Genomic DNA, 6,117 nt, shown 5'->3' on the forward strand with positions numbered 1-6,117 from the left:
GCTCGGGGTATCAGTCCTTAATGAATGTACAAAAGGCTGGACCACATCTGTGAGAACAACGGAGGGGGAGTGGGGGGGATGGAGGGATGGAGGGATGGTGGAGAGAGAGGGCTGTGTTAATGATATGGTCATATGTACATGGTGGAGATCTGCTGTGATTAAGGCCCTGGTATGAGGAGGGATGTCAAACTGAGCAGCTCCCCTTAATGACTAATACTCTGTGACAGGATTGGAGGAGACAACGGTGTCACTGTGAGGTGGAATTATGCCTGGAGTCACTGCAGTGAGAGACATAGGCGGTGTCTCAAATGGAACCTTATTCCCTATAGAGTGCACTACTTTTGACCTGGGCTCTGGTCAAAGGTAGTGCACTCTATAGGGAGCCATTTGGAAGGCGACCATACGGTGGAGAAATGCTGCCACAATGACCAGATTCATCAGCACAATCATCTGCACTGAGTGGCTGCACATTTTGACATGCATTATTCCATTGTATTACGGATGGAGAATTCAGTGTAGCTAATATTTGACGCTCTGTCAAGGCATTGGTGAATAATTGCAGAAGTATAATGAGCATGACTTGTAAATCCATATCTGGAGCATGTTCCGTACCTCAGGGAAGCAGGTTTAACTGTACGACAGAATTGCATCCATCACATGAGAAGTATTTTGGTTGAAATAATTCCACATGCACTCTGGACCCATAGAGCAGTGAACTGAAATGACCTTGCATTGGGAAAAGTTTCAGTCTCATCGGGAGTAAGCTTTAAGCGGCAGGTAGTCTAGCAGGTAGGGTGGCAGGTAGCCTTGCGTTTAGAGTGTTTGGCTAGTAACCAAAAGGTTACTGGTTCGAATACCCAAGCTGACAAGGCAAAAGAATCAGTCAATTTGTCCTTGAGCAAGGCACTTAATCATCATTTACTCCAGGGGCGCAGTGCCATTATGGCTGAACCTGTGAAACAACACATTTTACTGCACCTATCCGGTGTATGTGACAATACATTTGTGTTATTTTGTAAGACAAGTGGAAGGTGGATGTATGATATCAGGTGGACGTGTCGTGTCTCATCCGGCTAGCGAAAGAGGGACTAAATTAAATATTCACATGTTCAATCTATGTTCCATGTTCAATCTAAAATGAGAAGAGAGAGAAATAGACTGGGATTAGAGCATCTGGAAGACCCTGGATATGATCTCTTTCCAGCTTTATAACCACGCTCCCTTTCAGGAACAGAAGTGCATGCCATCGCACATCTCCAGTAATACCCCTCTCTCTCTCTCTCTCTCTCTCTCTCTCTCTCTCTCTCTCTCTCTCTCTCTCTCTCTCTCTCTCTCTCTCTCTCTCTCTCTCTCTCTCTCTCTCTCTGCATACGTAAAGAGGAGGATTGGGGTCTGGGTGTGGGAGCTAAGCTTAAGATAGACAGGAAAGCCTAGAATAGTTTATGGTTGTAATAAAGATTTTATATAGCTTCCAGGAAGAGAAAATGACATCCTTAATGACAAAGTTGTCAGCAGCAGCAGAAGGGGGAGTTATATGGACCAGGGGAATGAGGGGCTCTGGTGTGACTACTGGGCTACGGTAGTGAAGGGGACACTGGGGAGCTACAGTACATATTCCACTATGGTGGCTGAATACAGACAGCTGACCTATGCAGTGTCAGCAGTTGTAATGCACAATATTCATCATATGGTACATTTCACACCACTGCCTGCTGAAACGATAGCCCAAATGAAACAAGTGTTTGTGCTGAGCACAAAGCTCATAAAGCTACGCACAAACACACATTCTGCTGGCCATTATATTCTGTTCACGAGACATGTTGAAGCCAAGCTAAGACATACTTCAACAGAGCCTCCGTGGAGAGACACTGCTGTGCAAATATGAAGGATCAGATTAACGGAAGGTTCTCAAATACTGTCTATCTCCTAAAGGAGTGTCCACTTGAATTACAAATGTATTAAGAGGATGCTTTACAACGAGTGGATGCTGGCTGTTCACTGTTAGAGTAGGCACTTCACCTTTCAATTGAGAGAGAGACAATCTCTCAGGGCGTTGGAATGGCAGCAGCCATTTGGGAAAGACTAATCAGCTAATTCAGAAGCAAACAAGAACATGAAGGAGAGCATCACTCATGTGGCCTTTATCATCCGACTTGCAACAGTAAAATCAAAGCCGAATTGCTTCTCTTCTCTCTGGTAATTAAAACAGTAAAAAAAAATAAGCTCAGTCTAGCATCTTCATCACTCTTCATCACTCTCGACTGCGCTGGGATTGAGTCGCCCTGAGCAGATGACAGAACAAAAACACTAAGGACGAGAGGTAGCGGCTCCTTTCGGTCCATACACAAGGCTATTGATTGGCGTGCTGTACCTAACATTGGCAGGCTATATTGTTATCGTTATAGTGTATCGATGCACAACATTGAAGGTAATTGTCAATGGGAATCCTGTCAGATATCTGTCAATAGATAACCTCTTATTCATATACCATAGCTAAATCACCCAGTCAAGGCTATAATGGTGGCTTTAGGTTCAGAGAACACCACAAAGAGGTCTGAGTTTGACGTGAGAAAATTGAGGAAGTAAAGTGTATTTCTCCACTGCTATACGTTTATCTGACTGGGTCTATGAAAAGCTCTGTCCTGTCCCGGAACGCCACTGTCAGGGTCTCCGTCTCCCCATCTGAGGGCGGCAGGACATCAATCACTGAGCCCACCCCATTTGTAAGATGACACACTCCTAACTTCCTAACTGGCACTGATCCAGCCAAGACAGGAGAAATGCCGCCTGTGTGTGTGTGTGTGTGTGTGTGTGTGTGTGTGTGTGTGTGTGTGTGTGTGTGTGTGTGTGTGTGTGTGTGTGTGTGTGTGCGTGTGTGTGTGTGTGTGTGGCCGCCTCAGCTGCAGCCAATGGGAATGTGTGTGGATGTGGGTGTGTGTGTTTGTGTGTGTGTGAGAGTGTGTGTGTGAGAGTGTGTGTGTGTGTGTGTGTGTGCATTTGTGTGCATGTGTGTGCATGCGTGTGTGTGTAGCCTCAGCTGCAACCAAGGGAATGTGTGTGTGTGTGTGTGTGTGTGTGTGTGTGTGTGTGTGTGTGTGTGTGTGTGTGTGTGTGTGTGTGTGTGTGTGTGTGTGTGTGTGTGTGTGTGTGTGTGTGTGTGTGTGTGTGTGTGTGTGTGTGTGTGGGGTGTGTGTGTGTGTGTCTGGAGAAAGAACACTTCTTCTGTATGATTCTCAACTCTTCTTAAAGGTTACAGGATAATTTCTGGGCTAAGTCCACCCTGGGAAATAAAGAGAAAGTTCACATCTTATTTCAGTCAATATGATCACATGCTGCATTCTAACCATGTATTTTACTGCAAACCTATGTCCTCTAAATAATAATAATAATAATACATTTAAATTAAAGCGCCTTTCAAAAAACCCAAGGACGCTGCAATATGATGTCTAGTCTTGACTGTCTGTTATAGCTGTTACAGAGAAGACGTGCTGTCCAATAAGTCATTCAGCAAAACAGGGAGCATGACATTTACATTGTTATATTTACCAAGACAGTGGAACGTATTCATTATTAATGTATAAGCTATTGAATTATGTAATATAAAAGCATGTTTTCTGGGAAATGTTTATGCTGTTGTGATGTGTAAACATCTACTGCATCTACTCAATGAATAAATCACATTTGTTCACTGTGGTGAAGGGCAATGCCTAGAATGGCAATTAATCTGAAACACAGACAGAGAAAAAACTGACATGACGGCATGCATTTTGTTCTCAGCACTTCTGAGCAAATGCGGATGTACTTAACGGAATCACACAGAACTACAGGCACTAATGCTTGAAATGTAACTACTAATTATGTCTATACACTCGTTACACAAGTTACTGGCCGGAATACTATAGTTTGTGAAACTGTGTGCAGTTCCAAAAACCACTAAAGGTCAATGCGTGTGATAAGTGGAGGAAATCTAAATGTGTTCCTCATCCTCCCTTACAGATGGTTAAATATGTATGCATGTCTACACAGTGAGCAGCACTGAGCTGAAGGACTGTGTGCCCCCAGACGTATCAACGAGGTCAAACGGCCCTGTGTCCTCCAACCCTCTATTGAGGTTAATAATTCAGAGACCAATTAAGTTCTGGGTAGAATGTGGAATATTGGAACGTTCTGGAGGGAGTGTGTGACTGACGACGGTGCCTCCCTCGCTCCCTAGTTCATTCCCTCCCCTCCCTCTGCCGCTATGTGTGATGAGGGTGAGGGACCTTTTTCCCCTCCCTCCCTCCCTCCCTCCCTCCCTCCCTCCCTCCCTCCCTCCCTCCCTCCCTCCCTCCCTCCCTCCCTCCCTCCCTCCCTCCCTCCCTCTCCTCCCTTGCCTCCCTCGCTCCCGGCCCTTGATCATGTGGCCTGCCAGGGGATGGACTTAGTGACAGTGACATTAACAAGGCCATGCTGAGGGGGCCAGGCCAGTTTAGTGCCCAATAACAGACACTCGTTAGCACCATTAGGCGACATATGCTTTAAATCACAGTTCCACGACCAAAGGGCCAATCAACCATTGATTTTAGAGTTGTTTTTTTTCTATTTCCAGCCACTCAGCACTGGTAAGCAAAAACAAACCTGGCAGTTTGAAAAAGAACACTAACAACTGGAAAATACTGTTAGACTTCTGACAGGATCAATGCTTTTACTATTAGAGAGATAATGTTTTAAAGGTACTGTATATGCTCTGAGAACAGCTTTATACACACTATCAAACTAATAAATACAGGGGAGACTATCAGCACACTTTTTGAACAACCAAAGCATGTTCTATTTGCCTCCAATAGTTTAGGTTGCCATGTAGTTTGCTATTCAAATTCTCCTTTCCCAAAGTCTCCCTTCCCAAAGCCCGTCAACTTTCCTAATGAGTGTTCTATCTAGGAATATTGACCACCGCTAATCGGACACATTCTATCCAGATCCTCTGAGAAAACGGCAATATTATGGGATTGCAGGATCTGATCCTTTCTGCCACTTCTGAGGTAATTAAGTGGAGGTCTTTATCAATCATGAGCAGACATGAATACATGCGTAAATCATTTTAGAAAAAAGCACAACGTTTCCACTATTTACCAACGTTTCTGTAGTTGGAACAGGTTAACAAACAACACCCAGTGTGCGTAAATGTTTGGTAGATCTCGTGTAGGATTTGTGTATCGGTTTTTCATACCAAAAATACAAATTTCTATGCATATGTTAATACATTGCGAGAGTAAGGAGGAGAGCAAGCTGGTATTAACACACCTGACCATTTGATGTGATGTCATGTGACCTTTGAGAAGGTGACTCTTCTATGACATTTGACTCCTTAGAAAAATACAGTGATACTGAAACTCTTTGAAATAGCAACAAGCCACAGTGAGATTAAATACATCACAGGAGTTCAGGTTTGACTGAGAGGAATTGAAGTTTAGCCAAACCTAGGGCTCGTCGGCAGGGCAATCAATCATTCTTGAACTTTCCGCCAATTACAATTGGCTTAAGCCCCTGAAGCCTGATTATGAGGCATTAGTGTCCACACACTGCCTGAGTAGAACTGACTGCCGCCTTGGAAGCAGCACGGCTACTAATGGTTATCTCAACACATCCTGCATTAGAACTTTCTCAGTTTACCTACAGAGCAATAATGATAAAGTCATCTGATGATATATGATAAATTATGATATTATTATGATATATATTCATCATTTAAATTTGGGGATAAAAGCACTCTGCAGTGTAACTGCAGTAGATTTTACCTCAGCTTCGTTTCCCTCCTGTTTATGTTCTGACTGGGGGAGGAGGAGAAGGTCGATACTGTTTTTCTTTAGCGAATGAATGTTTTAATCAATACTGCTGCTGTGCCTTTGCCCGGCGCTAAGCATGGCATGCCATCTTGGGCAAGAGGAGATGGGCTGAGCTATTTTTGAGCACTGACTCACATTAGCATCCCTCTTTGTACGTACAGAGGGAGTTAGACAGGGAGGCGAGGAAGAGGAGAAGAGGATGAGAGAGAGGCGAGGAAGAGGAGAGGAGGCATAGCATAGGGAGAGACACAGGCAACACTTAGCATCCCTGTTGTACGTAGGCTACGGGGGA

This window comes from Oncorhynchus clarkii, chromosome 16 (assembly GCF_045791955.1).
Source record: "Oncorhynchus clarkii lewisi isolate Uvic-CL-2024 chromosome 16, UVic_Ocla_1.0, whole genome shotgun sequence".
NCBI classification, from domain to species: Eukaryota; Metazoa; Chordata; class Actinopteri; order Salmoniformes; family Salmonidae; genus Oncorhynchus; species Oncorhynchus clarkii.